At 48.1% G+C, this 13764-nt stretch overlaps 28 non-coding genes across 28 annotated transcripts; all 28 read right to left on the reverse strand.

Moving 5' to 3' along the window:
* Positions 1-240: 240 nt before the first annotated feature.
* Positions 241-359, reverse strand: LOC123413872. Its single transcript, XR_006613981.1, has one exon. It is a non-coding gene; the product is annotated as a 5S ribosomal RNA (ribosomal RNA).
* Positions 360-691: 332 nt separating this feature from the next.
* On the reverse strand, positions 692-810 carry LOC123414799. The gene has a single exon (XR_006614719.1). It is a non-coding gene; the product is annotated as a 5S ribosomal RNA (ribosomal RNA).
* Positions 811-1143: 333 nt separating this feature from the next.
* Positions 1144-1262, reverse strand: LOC123413673. Its single transcript, XR_006613795.1, has one exon. It is a non-coding gene; the product is annotated as a 5S ribosomal RNA (ribosomal RNA).
* A 398-nt stretch (positions 1263-1660) lies between these two features.
* On the reverse strand, positions 1661-1779 carry LOC123414226. Its single transcript, XR_006614273.1, has one exon. It is a non-coding gene; the product is annotated as a 5S ribosomal RNA (ribosomal RNA).
* Positions 1780-2348: 569 nt separating this feature from the next.
* Positions 2349-2467, reverse strand: LOC123414178. The gene has a single exon (XR_006614250.1). It is a non-coding gene; the product is annotated as a 5S ribosomal RNA (ribosomal RNA).
* Positions 2468-2800: 333 nt separating this feature from the next.
* Positions 2801-2919, reverse strand: LOC123413689. The gene has a single exon (XR_006613810.1). It is a non-coding gene; the product is annotated as a 5S ribosomal RNA (ribosomal RNA).
* Positions 2920-3252: 333 nt separating this feature from the next.
* LOC123413862 lies at positions 3253-3371 on the reverse strand. The gene has a single exon (XR_006613971.1). It is a non-coding gene; the product is annotated as a 5S ribosomal RNA (ribosomal RNA).
* Positions 3372-3704: 333 nt separating this feature from the next.
* On the reverse strand, positions 3705-3823 carry LOC123413829. Its single transcript, XR_006613942.1, has one exon. It is a non-coding gene; the product is annotated as a 5S ribosomal RNA (ribosomal RNA).
* A 570-nt stretch (positions 3824-4393) lies between these two features.
* LOC123414962 lies at positions 4394-4512 on the reverse strand. Its single transcript, XR_006614871.1, has one exon. It is a non-coding gene; the product is annotated as a 5S ribosomal RNA (ribosomal RNA).
* Positions 4513-4844: 332 nt separating this feature from the next.
* Positions 4845-4963, reverse strand: LOC123413927. Its single transcript, XR_006614031.1, has one exon. It is a non-coding gene; the product is annotated as a 5S ribosomal RNA (ribosomal RNA).
* Positions 4964-5295: 332 nt separating this feature from the next.
* LOC123413951 lies at positions 5296-5414 on the reverse strand. Its single transcript, XR_006614052.1, has one exon. It is a non-coding gene; the product is annotated as a 5S ribosomal RNA (ribosomal RNA).
* A 569-nt stretch (positions 5415-5983) lies between these two features.
* On the reverse strand, positions 5984-6102 carry LOC123414703. Its single transcript, XR_006614629.1, has one exon. It is a non-coding gene; the product is annotated as a 5S ribosomal RNA (ribosomal RNA).
* A 332-nt stretch (positions 6103-6434) lies between these two features.
* On the reverse strand, positions 6435-6553 carry LOC123413844. The gene has a single exon (XR_006613956.1). It is a non-coding gene; the product is annotated as a 5S ribosomal RNA (ribosomal RNA).
* A 332-nt stretch (positions 6554-6885) lies between these two features.
* Positions 6886-7004, reverse strand: LOC123414015. The gene has a single exon (XR_006614108.1). It is a non-coding gene; the product is annotated as a 5S ribosomal RNA (ribosomal RNA).
* Positions 7005-7337: 333 nt separating this feature from the next.
* LOC123413965 lies at positions 7338-7456 on the reverse strand. The gene has a single exon (XR_006614063.1). It is a non-coding gene; the product is annotated as a 5S ribosomal RNA (ribosomal RNA).
* Positions 7457-8025: 569 nt separating this feature from the next.
* LOC123414704 lies at positions 8026-8144 on the reverse strand. The gene has a single exon (XR_006614630.1). It is a non-coding gene; the product is annotated as a 5S ribosomal RNA (ribosomal RNA).
* Positions 8145-8476: 332 nt separating this feature from the next.
* LOC123414098 lies at positions 8477-8595 on the reverse strand. The gene has a single exon (XR_006614180.1). It is a non-coding gene; the product is annotated as a 5S ribosomal RNA (ribosomal RNA).
* Positions 8596-8927: 332 nt separating this feature from the next.
* On the reverse strand, positions 8928-9046 carry LOC123413830. Its single transcript, XR_006613943.1, has one exon. It is a non-coding gene; the product is annotated as a 5S ribosomal RNA (ribosomal RNA).
* A 333-nt stretch (positions 9047-9379) lies between these two features.
* On the reverse strand, positions 9380-9498 carry LOC123413966. Its single transcript, XR_006614064.1, has one exon. It is a non-coding gene; the product is annotated as a 5S ribosomal RNA (ribosomal RNA).
* A 404-nt stretch (positions 9499-9902) lies between these two features.
* On the reverse strand, positions 9903-10021 carry LOC123414835. Its single transcript, XR_006614753.1, has one exon. It is a non-coding gene; the product is annotated as a 5S ribosomal RNA (ribosomal RNA).
* Positions 10022-10353: 332 nt separating this feature from the next.
* LOC123414996 lies at positions 10354-10472 on the reverse strand. Its single transcript, XR_006614903.1, has one exon. It is a non-coding gene; the product is annotated as a 5S ribosomal RNA (ribosomal RNA).
* Positions 10473-10805: 333 nt separating this feature from the next.
* Positions 10806-10924, reverse strand: LOC123414886. The gene has a single exon (XR_006614800.1). It is a non-coding gene; the product is annotated as a 5S ribosomal RNA (ribosomal RNA).
* Positions 10925-11248: 324 nt separating this feature from the next.
* LOC123414054 lies at positions 11249-11367 on the reverse strand. The gene has a single exon (XR_006614141.1). It is a non-coding gene; the product is annotated as a 5S ribosomal RNA (ribosomal RNA).
* A 332-nt stretch (positions 11368-11699) lies between these two features.
* On the reverse strand, positions 11700-11818 carry LOC123413831. The gene has a single exon (XR_006613944.1). It is a non-coding gene; the product is annotated as a 5S ribosomal RNA (ribosomal RNA).
* A 333-nt stretch (positions 11819-12151) lies between these two features.
* On the reverse strand, positions 12152-12270 carry LOC123413967. The gene has a single exon (XR_006614065.1). It is a non-coding gene; the product is annotated as a 5S ribosomal RNA (ribosomal RNA).
* Positions 12271-12603: 333 nt separating this feature from the next.
* LOC123414746 lies at positions 12604-12722 on the reverse strand. Its single transcript, XR_006614669.1, has one exon. It is a non-coding gene; the product is annotated as a 5S ribosomal RNA (ribosomal RNA).
* Positions 12723-13054: 332 nt separating this feature from the next.
* Positions 13055-13173, reverse strand: LOC123414922. The gene has a single exon (XR_006614834.1). It is a non-coding gene; the product is annotated as a 5S ribosomal RNA (ribosomal RNA).
* Positions 13174-13506: 333 nt separating this feature from the next.
* Positions 13507-13625, reverse strand: LOC123414612. The gene has a single exon (XR_006614541.1). It is a non-coding gene; the product is annotated as a 5S ribosomal RNA (ribosomal RNA).
* Positions 13626-13764: the final 139 nt, after the last annotated feature.

Here is a 13764-nt window from a genome sequence, read left to right on the forward strand (position 1 = left end):
TTCACCGCTCCCTCTCTACCCAGACAACACGAGCACCGCCTCGAACTCTGTGACTTTTCCCACCACGCTTGACACCCAACGACGCCGCCCCAAGACACGTCAACAATGAGACGCAAGCTAAATCATATCACAAACGTCAAAAATAAGAAAACTAGTAAACGACAAAAATAAAAAACGAGGTCATATAGATCACGCTCCCGCGTCATCCTTGTAACGTGGCGCAAAAAATATTTAAAAAGGGGAATGCAACACCAAGACTTCCCAGGAGGTCACCCATCCTAGTACTACTCTCGCCCAAGCACGCTTAACTTCGGAGTTCTGATGGGATTTGGTGCTTTAGTGTTGGTATGATCGCATCCGACATGCAATTATCTATTTGTTCCTTATGCTTGCCCCTCCCGTGTCCATTGCCACATTTGCCTCGACAACGGAGACGAGTTTAACACAAGAATTTCACCGCTCCCTCTCTACCCCGACAACACGAGCACCGCCACGACCTCTGTGACTTCTCCCACCGCGCTTGACACCCAACGACACCGCCCCTAGACACGTCAACAATGAGACGCAAGCTAAAACATATCACAAACGTCAAAATAAGAAAACTAGTAAACGTCAAAAATAAGAAAACGAGGTCATATAGATCACGATCCCGCATCATCCTTGTCACGTGGCGCAAAAATCTTTAAAAAGGGGGATGCAACAACAGGACTTCCCAGGAGGTCACCCATCCTAGTACTACTCTCGCCCAAGCACGCTTAACTTAGAAGTTCTGATGGGATTCTTTGCTTTAGTGCTGGTATGATCGCATCCAACATGTAACTATCTATTTGTTCCTTATGCTTGCCCCTCCCGTGTCCATTGCCACATTTGCCTCGACAACGGAGACGAGTTTAACACAAGAATTTCACCGCTTCCTCTGTACCCCGACAGCACGAGCACCCCCACGACCTATGTGACTTTTCCCACCGCGCTTGACACCCAACGACGCCGCCCCTAGACACGTCAACAATGAGACGCAAGCTAAAACATATCACATACGTCAAAAATAAGAAAACTAGTAAACGTCAATAATAAGAAAACGAGGTCATATAGATCACCCTCCCGCGTCATCCTTGTCACATGGCGCAAAAATATTTAGAAAAGGGAATGCAACACGAGGACTTCCCAAGAGGTCACCCATCCTAGTACTACTCTCGCCCAAGCACGCTTAACTTCGGAGTTCTGATGGGATCCGGTGCTTTAGTGCTGGTATGATCGCATCCCTCATGCAACTATCTATTTGTTCCTTATGGTTGCCCCTCCCGTGTCCATTGCCACATTTGCCTCGACAACGGAGACGAGTTTAACACAAGAATTTCACCGCTCCCTCTCTACCCCGACAGCACGAGCACCCCCACGACCGATGTGACTTTTCCCACCGCGCTTGACACCCAACGACGCCGCCCGTAGACACGTCAACAATGAGACGCAATCTAAAACATATCACAAACGTTAAAAATAAGAAAACGAGTAAACGTCAAAAATAAGAAAACGAGGTCATATAGATCACGCTCCCGCGTCATCCTTGTCACGTGGCGCAGAAATATTTAAAATGGGGAATGCAACACGAGGACTTCTCTCGCGTCATCCTTGTCACGTGGCGCAGAAATATTTAAAAAGGGGAATGCAACACGAGGACTTCCCAGGAAGTCACCCATCCTAGTACTACTCTCGCCCAAGCACGCTTAACTTCGGAGTTCTTATGGGATCTGGTGCTTTAGTGCTGGTATGATCGCATCCGACATGCAACTATCTATTTGTTCCTTATGCTTGCCCCTCCCGTGTCCATTGCCACATTTGCCTCGACAACGGAGACGAGTTTAACACAAGAATTTCACCGCTCCCTCTCTACCACGACAACACGAGCACCGCCATGACCTCTGTGACTTTTCCCACCGCGCTTGACACCCAACGACGCCGCCCCTAGACACGTCAACAATGAGACGCAAGCTAAAAGATATCACAAACGTCAAAAATAAGAAAACTAGTAAACGTCAAAAATAAGAAAACGAGGTCATATAGATCACGCTCCCGCGTCATCCACAACGGAGACGAGTTTAACACAAGAATTTCACCGCTCCCTCTCTACCCCGACAACACGAGCACCGCCACGAACTGTGTGAGTTTTCCCACCGTGCTTGACACCCAACGACGCCGCCCCTAGACACGTCAACAATGAGACGCAAGCTAAAACATATCACAAATGTCAAAAATAAGAAAACTAGTAAACGTCAAAAATAAGAAAACAAGGTCATATAGATCACGCTCCCGTGTCATCCTTGTCACGTGGCGCAAAAATATTTAAAAAGGGAATGCAACACGAGGACTTCCCTGGAGGTCACCCGTCCTAGTACTACACTCGCCGAAGAACGCTTCACTTCGGAGTTCTAATGGGATCCGGTGCATTGGTGATGGTATGATCGCATCCGACATGCAACTATCTATTTGTTCCTTATGCTTGCTCCTCCCGTGTCCATTGCCACATTTGCCTCGACAACGGAGACGAGTTTAACACAAGAATTTCACCGCTCCCTCTCTACCCCGACAACACGAGCACCGCCACGACCTCTGTAACTTTTCCCACCGCGCTTGACACCCAACGACGCCGCCCCTAGACACGTCAACAATGAGACGCAAGCTAAAACATATCACAAACGTTAAAAATAAGAAAACCAGTAAACGTCAAAAATAAGAAAAGGAGGTCATATACATCACGCTCCCGCGTCATCCTTGTCACGTGGCGCAGAAATATTTAAAAAGGGGAATGCAACATGAGGACTTCCCAGGAAATCACCCATCCTAGTACTACTCTCGCCCAAGCACGCTTAAGTTCGGAGTTCTGATGGGATCCGGTGCTTTAGTGCTGGTATGATCGCATCCGACATGCAACTATCAATTTGTTCCTTATCCTTGCCCCTCCCGTGTCCATTGCCACATTTGCCTCGACAACGGAGACGAGTTTAACACAAGAATTTCACCGCTCCCTCTCTACCACGACAACACGAGCACCGCCACGACCTCTGTGACTTTTCCCACCGTGCTTGACACCCAACGACGCCGCCCCTAGACACGTCAACAATGAGACGCAAGCTAAAACATATCACAAACGTCAAAAATAAGAAAGCTAGTAAACGTCAAAAATAAGAAAACGAGGTCATATAGATCACGCTCTCGCGTCATCCTTGTCACGTGGCGCAAAAATATTTAAAAAGGGGAATGCAACACGAAGACTTCCCAGGAAGTCACCCATCCTAGTACTACCCTCGCCCAAGCACGCTTAACTTCGGAGTTCTGATGGGATAAGGTGCATTGGTGCTGGTATGATCGCATCCGACATGCAACTATCTATTTGTTCCTTATGCTTGCCCCTCCCGTGTCCATTGCCACATTTGCCTCGACAACGGAGACGAGTTTAACACAAGAATTTCACCGCTCCCTCTCTACCCCGACAACATGAGCAACGCCACGACCTCTGTGACTTTTCCCTCCGCGCTTGACACCCAACGACGCCGCCCCTAGACACGTCAACAATGAGACGCAAGCTAAAACATATCACAAACGTCAAAAATAAGAAAACTAGTAAACGTCAAAAATAAGAAAACGAGGTCATATAGATCACGCTCCGGCGTCATCCTTGTCACGTGGCGCAAAAATATTTAAAAAGGGGTATGCAACACGAAGACTTCCCAGGAAGTCACCCATCCTAGTAGTACCCTCGCCCAAGCAAGCTTAACTTCGGAGTTCTGATGGGATCCGGTGCATTGGTGCTGGTATGATCGCATCCGACATGCAACTATCTATTTGTTCCTTATGCTTGCCCCTCCCGTGTCCATTGCCACATTTGCCTCGACAACGGAGACGAGTTTAACACAAGAATTTCACCGCTCCCTCTCTACCCCGACAACACGAGCACCGCCAGGACCTCTGTGACTTTTCCCACCGCGCTTGACACCCAACGACGCCGCCCCTAGACACGTCAACAATGAGACGCAAGCTAAAACATATCACAAACGTCAAAAATAAGAAAACTAGTAAACACCAAAAATAAGAAAACGAGGTCATATGGATCACGCTCCCGCGTCATCCACAACGGAGACGAGTTTAACACAAGAATTTCACCGCTCCCTCTCTACCCCGACAACACGAGCACCGCCACGACCTCTGTGACTTTTCCCACCGCGCTTGACACCCAACGACGCCGCCCCTAGACACGTCAACAATGACACGCAAGCTAAAACATATCACAAACGTCAAAAATAAGAAAACTAGTAAACGTCAAAAATAAGAAAACGAGGTCATATAGATCACGCTCCCGCGTCATCCTTTTGACGTGGCGAAAAAATATTTAAAAGGGGGAACGCAACAAGGGGAATTCCCATGAGGTCACCCATCCTAGTACTACTCTCGCCCAAGCACGCTTAACTTCGGAGTTCTGATGGGATCCGGTGCTTTAGTGCTGGTATGATAGCATCAGACATGTAACTATCTATTTGTTCCTTATACTTGCCCCTCCCGTGTCCATTGCCACATTTGCCTCGTCAACGGATACGAGTTTAATACAAGAATTTCACCGCTCCCTCTCTACCCCGACAACACGAGCACTGCCACGAACTCTGTGACTTCTCCCACCGTGCTTGACACCCAACGACGCCGCCCCTAGACACGTCAACAATGAGACGCAAGCTAAAACATATCACAAACGTCAAAAATAAGAAAACTAGTAAACGTCAAAAATAAGAAAACGAGGTCATATAGATCACGCTCCCGCGTCATCCTTGTCACGTGGCGCAAAAATATTTAAAAAGGGAATGCAACACGAGGACTTCCCAGGAGGTCACCCATCCTAGTACTACACTCGCCCAAGCACGCTTCACTTCGGAGTTCTAATGGGATCCGGTGCATTGGTGCTGGTATGATCGCATCCAACATGCAACTATCTATTTGTTCCTTATGCTTGCCCCTCCCGTGTCCATTGGCACATTTGCCTCGACAACGGAGACGAGTTTAACACAAGAATTTCACCGCTCCCTCTCTACCCCAACAACACGAGCACCGCCACGACCTCTGTGACTTTTCCCACCGCGCTTGACACCCAACGACGCCGCCCCTAGACACGTCAACAATGAGACGCAAGCTAAAACATATCACAAACGTTAAAAATAAGAAAACTAGTAAACGTCAAAAGAAGAAAACGAGGTCATATAGATCACGCTCTCGCGTCATCCTTGTCACGTGGCACAGAAATATTTAAAAAGGGGAATGCAACACGAGGACTTCCCAGGAAGTCACCCATCCTAGAACTACTCTCGCCCAAGCACGCTTAACTTCGGAGTTCTGATGGGATCCGGTGCTTTAGTGCTGGTATGATCGCATCCGACATGCAACTATCTATTTGTTCCTTATGCTTGCCCCTCCCGTGTCCATTGCCACATTTGCCTCGACAACGGAGACGAGTTTAACACAAGAATTTCACCGCTCCCTCTCTACCACGACAACACGAGCACCGCCACGACCTCTGTGACTTATCCCACCGCGCTTGACACCCAACGACGCCGCCCCTAGACACGTCAACAATGAGACGCAAGCTAAAACATATCACAAACGTCAAAAATAAGAAAACTAGTAAACGTCAAAAATAAGAAAACGAGGTCATATAGATCACGCTCCCGCGTCATCCACAACGGAGACGAGTTTAACACAAGAATTTCACCGCTTCCTCTCTACCCGGACAACACGAGCACCGCCACGAACTGTGTGACTTTTCCCAGCGTGCTTGACACCCAACGACGCCGCCCCTAGACAGGTCAACAATGAGACGCAAGCTAAAACATATCACAAATGTCAAAAATAAGAAAACTAGTAAACGTCAAAAATAAGAAAACGAGGTCATATAGATCACGCTCCCGCGTCATCCTTGTCACGTGGCGCAAAAATATTTAAAAAGGGAATGCAACACGAGGACTTCCCAGGAGGTCACCCATCCTAGTACTACACTCGCCCAAGCACGCTTCACTTCGGAGTGCTAATGGGATCCGGTGCATTGGTGCTGGTATGATCGCATCCGACATGCAACTATCTATTTGTCCTTTATGCTTGCCCCTCCCGTGTCCATTGGCACATTTGCCTCGACAACGGAGACGAGTTTAACACAAGAATTTCACCGCTCCCTCTCTACCCCGACAACACGAGCACCGCCACGACCTCTGTGACTTTTCCCACCGTGCTTGACACCCAACGACGTCGCCCCTAGACACGTCAACAATGAGACGCAAGCTAAAACATATCACAAACGTTAAAAATAAGAAAACTAGTAAACGTCAAAAATAAGAAAACGAGGTCATATAGATCACGCTCCCGCGTCTTCCTTGTCACGTGGCGCAGAAATATTTGAAAGGGGAATGCAACACGAGGACTTCCCAGGAAGTCAACCATCCTAGTACTACTCTCGCCCAAGCACGCTTAACTTCGGAGTTCTAATGGGATCCGGTGCTTTAGTGCTGGTATGATCGCATCCGACATGCAACTATCAATTTGTTCCTTATACTTGCCCCTCCCGTGACCATTGCCACATTTGCCTCGACAACGGAGACGAGTTTAACACAAGAATTTCACCGCTCCCTCTCTACCACGACAACACGAGCACCGCCACGACCTGTGTGACTTTTCCCACCGCGCTTGACACCCAACGACGCAGCCCCTAGACACGTCAACAATGAGACGCAAGCTAAAACATATCACAAACGTCAAAAATAAGAAAACTAGTAAACGTCAAAAATAAGAAAACGAGGTCATATAGATCACGCTCCCGCGTCATCCTTGTCACGTGGCGCAAAAATATTTAAAAAGGGAATGCAACACGAGAACTTCCCAGGAGGTCACCCATCCTAGTAGTACTCTTGCCCAAGCAAGCTTAACTTCGGAGTTCTGATGGGATGCGGTGCTTTAGTTCCGGTATGATCGCATCCGACATGCAACTATCTATTTGTTCCTTATGCTTGCCCCTCCCATGTCCATTGCCACATGTGCCTCGACAACGGAGACGAGTTTATCACAAGAATTTCACCGCTCCCTCTCTACCCCAACAACACGAGCACCGCCACGACCTCTGTGACTTTTCCCACCGCGCTTGACACCCAACGACGCCGCCCCTAGACACGTCAACAATGAGACGCAAGCTAAAACATATCGCAAACGTCAAAAATAAGAAAACTAGTAAACGTCAAAAATAAGAAAACGAGGTCATATAGATCACGCTCCCGCGTCATCCTTGTCACGTGGCGCAAAAATATTTAAAAAGGGGAATGCAACACGAAGACTTCCCAGGAAGTCACCCATCCTAGTACTACTCTCGCCCAAGCAAGCTTAACTTCGGAGTTCTGATGGGATGCGGTGCTTTAGTTCCGGTATGATCGCATCCGACATGCAACTATCTATTTGTTCCTTATGCTTGCCCCTCCCATGTCCATTGCCACATTTGCCTCGACAACGGAGACGAGTTTATCACAAGAATTTCACCGCTCCCTCTCTACCACACCAACACGAGCACCGCCACGACCTCTGTGACTTTTCCCACCGCGCTTGACACCCAACGACGCCGCCCCTAGACACGTCAACAATGAGACGCAAGCTAAAACGTATCGCAAACGTCAAAAATAAGAAAACTAGTAAACGTCAAAAATAAGAAAACGAGGTCATATAGATCACGCTCCCGCGTCATCCACAACGGAGACGAGTTTAACACAAGAATTTCACCGCTCCCTCTCTACCCGGACAACACGAGCACTACCACGAACTGTGTGACTTTTCCCAGCGTGCTTGACACCCAACGACGCCGCCCCTAGACAGGTCAACAATGAGACGCAAGCTAAAACATATCACAAATGTCAAAAATAAGAAAACTAGTAAACGTCAAAAATAAGAAAACGAGGTCATATAGATCACGCTCCCGCGTCATCCTTGTCACGTGGCGCAAAAATATTTAAAAAGGGAATGCAACACGAGGACTTCCCAGGAGGTCACCCATCCTAGTACTACACTCGCCCAAGCACGCTTCACTTCGGAGTGCTAATGGGATCCGGTGCATTGGTGCTGGTATGATCGCATCCGACATGCAACTATCTATTTGTTCTTTATGCTTGCCCCTCCCGTGTCCATTGGCACATTTGCCTCGACAACGGAGACGAGTTTAACACAAGAATTTCACCGCTCCCTCTCTACCCCGACAACACGAGCACCGCCACGAGCTCTGTGACTTTTCCCACCGCGCTTGACACCCAACGACGTCGCCCCTAGACACGTCAACAATGAGACGCATGCTAAAACATATCACAAACGTTAAAAATAAGAAAACTAGTAAACGTCAAAAATAAGAAAACGAGGTCATATAGATCACGCTCCCGCGTCATCCTTGTCACGTGGCGCAGAAATATTTAAAAGGGGAATGCAACACAAGGACTTCCCAGGAAGTCAACCATCCTAGTACTACTCTCGCCCAAGCACGCTTAACTTCGGAGTTCTAATTGGATGCGTTGCTTTAGTGCTGGTATGATCGCATCCGACATGCAACTATCAATTTGTTCCTTATACTTTCCCCTCCCGTGACCATTGCCACATTTGCCTCGACAACGGAGACGAGTTTAACACAAGAATTTCACCGCTCCCTCTCTACCACGACAACACGAGCACCGCCACGACCTGTGTGACTTTTCCCACCGCGCTTGACACCCAACGACGCAGCCCCTAGACACGTCAACAATGAGACGCAAGCTAAAACATATCACAAACGTCAAAAATAAGAAAACAAGTAAACGTCAAAAATAAGAAAACGAGGTCATATAGATCACGCTCCCGCGTCATCCTTGTCACGTGGCGCAAAAATATTTAAAAAGGGAATGCAACACGAGAACTTCCCAGGAGGTCACCCATCCTAGTACTACTCTTGCCCAAGCAAGCTTAACTTCGGAGTTCTGATGGGATGCGGTGCTTTAGTTCCGGTATGATCGCATCCGACATGCAACTATCTATTTGTTCCTTATGCTTGCCCCTCCCATGTCCATTGCCACATGTGCCTCGACAACGGAGACGAGTTTATCACAAGAATTTCACCGCTCCCTCTCTACCCCAACAACACGAGCACCGCCACGACCTCTGTGACTTTTCCCACCGCGCTTGACACCCAACGACGCCGCCCCTAGACACGTCAACAATGAGACGCAAGCTAAAACATATCGCAAACGTCAAAAATAAGAAAACTAGTAAACGTCAAAAATAAGAAAACGAGGTCATATAGATCACGCTCCCGCATCATCCTTGTCACGTGGCGCAAAAATATTTAAAAAGGGGAATGCAACACGAAGACTTCCCAGGAAGTCACCCATCCTAGTACTACTCTCGCCCAAGCAAGCTTAACTTCGGAGTTCTGATGGGATGCGGTGCTTTAGTTCCGGTATGATCGCATCCGACATGCAACTATCTATTTGTTCCTTATGCTTGCCCCTCCCATGTCCATTGCCACATTTGCCTCGACAACGGAGACGAGTTTATCACAAGAATTTCACCGCTCCCTCTCTACCCCACCAACACGAGCACCGCCACGACCTCTGTGACTTTTCCCACCGCGCTTGACACCCAACGACGCCGCCCCTAGACACGTCAACAATGAGACGCAAGCTAAAACATATCGCAAACGTCAAAAATAAGAAAACTAGTAAACGTCAAAAATAAGAAAACGAGGTCATATAGATCACGCTCCCGCGTCATCCTTGTCACGTGGCGCAGAAATATTTAAAAATGGGAATGCAACACGAAGACTTCCCACGCTCCCGCGTCATCCTTGTCACGTGGCGCAGAAATATTTAAAAATGGGAATGCAACACGAAGACTTCCCAGGAAGTCACCTATCCTAGTACTACTCTCGCCCAAGCACGCTTAACTTCAGAGTTCTTATGGGATCTGGTGAATTGGTGCTGGTATGATCGCATCCGACATGGAACTATCTATTTGTTCCTTATGCTTGCCCCTCCCGTGTCCATTGCCACATTTGCCTCGACAACGGAGACGAGTTTAACACAAGAATTTCACCGCTCCCTCTCTACCCCGACAAAACGAGCACCGCCACGACCTCTGTGACTTTTCCCACCGCGCTTGACACCCAACGACGCCGCCCCTAGACACGTCAACAATGAGACGCAAGCTAAAACATATCACAAATGTCAGAAATAAGAAAACTAGTAAACGCCAAAATAAAGAAAACGAGGTCATATAGATCACACTCCCGCGTCATCCTTGTCACGTGGCACAAAAATATTTAAAAAGGGAATGCAACTCGAGGACTTCCCAGGAGGTCACCCATCCTAGTACTACACTCGCCCAAGCACGCTTCACTTCGGAGTTCTAATGGGATCCGGTCCATTGGTGCTGGTATGATCGCATCCGACATGAAACTATCTATTTGTTCCTTATGCTTGCCCCTCCCGTGTCCATTGGCACATTTGCCTCGACAACGGAGACGAGTTTAACACAAGAATTTCACCGCTCCCTCTCTATCCCGACAACACGAGCACCGCCACGACCTCTGTGACTTTTCCCACCGCGCTTGACACCCAACGACGCCGCCCCTAGACACGTCGACAATGAGACGCAAGCTAAAACATATCACAAACGTTAAAAATAAGAAAACTAGTAAACGTCAAAAATAAGAAAACGAGGTCATATAGATCACGCTCCCGCGTCATCCTTGTCACGTGGCGCAGAAATATTTAAAAAGGGGAATGCAACACGAGGACTTCCCAGGAAGTCACCCATCCTAGTACTACTCTCGCCCAAGCACGCTTAACTTCGGAGTTCTGATGGGATCCGATCCTTTAGTGCTAGTATGATCGCATCCAACATGCAACTATCTATTTTTTCCTTATGCTTGCCCCTCCCGTGTCCATTGCAACATTTGCCTCGACAACGGAGACGAGTTTAATTTCATCGCTCCCTCTCTACCACGACAACACGAGCACCGCCACGACCTCTGTGACTATTCCCACCACGCTTGACACCCAACGACGCCGCCCCTAGACACGTCAACAATGAGACGCAAGCTAAAACATATCACAAACGTCAAAAATAAGAAAACTAGTAAACGTCAACAATAAGAAAACGAGGTCATATAGATCACGCTCCCGCGTCATCCTTGTCACGTGGCGCAAAAATATTTAAAAAGGGAATGCAACATGAGAACTTCCCAGGAGGTCACCCATCCTAGTACTACTCTTGCCCAAGCAAGCTTAACTTCGGAGTTCTGATGGGATGCGGTGCTTTAGTTCCGGTATGATCGCATCCGACATGCAACTATCTATTTGTTCCTTATGCTTGCCCCTCCCATGTCCATTGCCACATTTGCCTAGACAACGGAGACGAGTTTATCACAAGAATTTCACCGCTCCCTCTCTACCCCAACAACACGAGCACCGCCACGACCTCTGTGACTTTTCCCACCGCGCTTGACACCCAACGACGCCGCCCCTAGACACGTCAACAATGAGACGCAAGCTAAAACATATCGCAAACGTCAAAAATAAGAAAACTAGTAAACGTCAAAAATAAGAAAACGAGGTCATATAGATCACGCTCCCGCGTCATCCTTGTCACGTGGCGCAAAAATATTTAAAAAGGGAATGCAACACGAGAACTTCCCAGGAGGTCACCCATCCTAGTACTACTCTTGCCCAAGCAAGCTTAACTTCGGAGTTCTGATGGGATGCGGTGCTTTAGTTCCGGTATGATCGCATCCGACATGCAACTATCTATTTGTTCCTTATGCTTGCCCCTCCCATGTCCATTGCCACATTTGCCTAGACAACGGAGACGAGTTTATCACAAGAATTTCACCGCTCCCTCTCTACCCCAACAACACGAGCACCGCCACGACCTCTGTGACTTTTCCCACCGCGCTTGACACCCAACGACGCCGCCCCTAGACACGTCAACAATGAGACGCAAGCTAAAACATATCGCAAACGTCAAAAATAAGAAAACTAGTAAACATCAAAAATAAGAAAACGAGGTCATATAGATCACGCTCCCGCGTCATCCTTGTCACGTGGCGCAAAAATATTTAAAAAGGGGAATGCAACACGAAGACTTCCCAGGAAGTCACCCATCCTAGTACTACTCTCGCCCAAGCAAGCTTAACTTCGGAGTTCTGATGGGATGCGGTGCTTTAGTTCCGGTATGATCGCATCCGACATGCAACTATCTATTTGTTCCTTATGCTTGCCCCTCCCATGTCCATTGCCACATTTGCCTCGACAACGGAGACGAGTTTATCACAAGAATTTCACCGCTCCCTCTCTACCCCACCAACACGAGCACCGCCACGACCTCTGTGACTTTTCCCACCGCGCTTGACACCCAACGACGCCGCCCCTAGACACGTCAACAATGAGACGCAAGCTAAAACATATCGCAAACGTCAAAAATAAGAAAACTAGTAAACGTCAAAAAGAAGAAAACGAGGTCATATAGATCACGCTCCCGCGTCATCCTTGTCACGTGGCGCAGAAATATTTAAAAATGGGAATGCAACACGAAGACTTCCCAGGAAGTCACCCATCCTAGTACTACTCTCGCCCAAGCACGCTTAACTTCGGAGTTCTGATGGGATCTGGTGCATTGGTGCTGGTATGATCGCATCCGACATGGAACTATCTATTTGTTCCTTATGCTTGCCCCTCCCGTGTCCATTGCCACATTTGCCTCGACAACGGAGACGAGTTTAACACAAGAATTTCACCGCTCCCTCTCTACCCCGACAAAACGAGCACCGCCACGACCTCTGTGACTTTTCCCACCGCGCTTGACACCCAACGACGCTGCCCCTAGACACGTCAACAATGAGACGCAAGCTAAAACATATCACAAATGTCAAAAATAAGAAAACTAGTAAACGCCAAAAATAAGAAAACGAGGTCATATAGATCACGCTCCCGCGTCATCCTTGTCACGTGGCACAAAAATATTTAAAAAGGGAATGCAACTCGAGGACTTCCCAGGAGGTCACCCATCCTAGTAGTACACTCGCCCAAGCACGCTTCACTTCGGAGTTCTAATGGGATCCGGTGCATTGGTGCTGGTATGATCGCATCCGACATGCAACTATCTATTTGTTCCTTATGCTTGCCCCTCCCGTGTCCATTGGCACATTTGCCTCGACAACGGAGACGAGTTTAACACAAGAATTTCACCGCTCCCTCTCTACCCCGACAACACAAGCACCGCCACGACCTCTGTGACTTTTCCCACCGCGCTTGACACCCAACGACGCCGCCCCTAGACACGTCAACAATGAGACGCAAGCTAAAACATATCACAAACGTTAAAAATAAGAAAACTAGTAAACGTCAAAAATAAGAAAACGAGGTCATATAGATCACGCTCCCGCGTCATCCTTGTGACGTGGCGCAGAAATATTTAAAAAGGGGAATGCAACACGAGGATTTCCCAGGAAGTCACCCATCCTAGTACTACTCTCGCCCAAGCACGCTTAACTTCGGAGTTCTGATGGGATCCGATGCTTTAGTGCTAGTATGATCGCATCCAACATGCAACTATCTATTTATTCCTTATGCTTGCCCCTCCCGTGTCCATTGCAACATTTGCCTCGACAACGGAGACGAGTTTAACACAAGAACTTCATCGCTCCCTCTCTACCACGACAACACGAGCACCGCCACGACC

Source organism: Hordeum vulgare, chromosome 7H, assembly GCF_904849725.1.
Source record: "Hordeum vulgare subsp. vulgare chromosome 7H, MorexV3_pseudomolecules_assembly, whole genome shotgun sequence".
NCBI lineage: Eukaryota > Viridiplantae > Streptophyta > Magnoliopsida > Poales > Poaceae > Hordeum > Hordeum vulgare.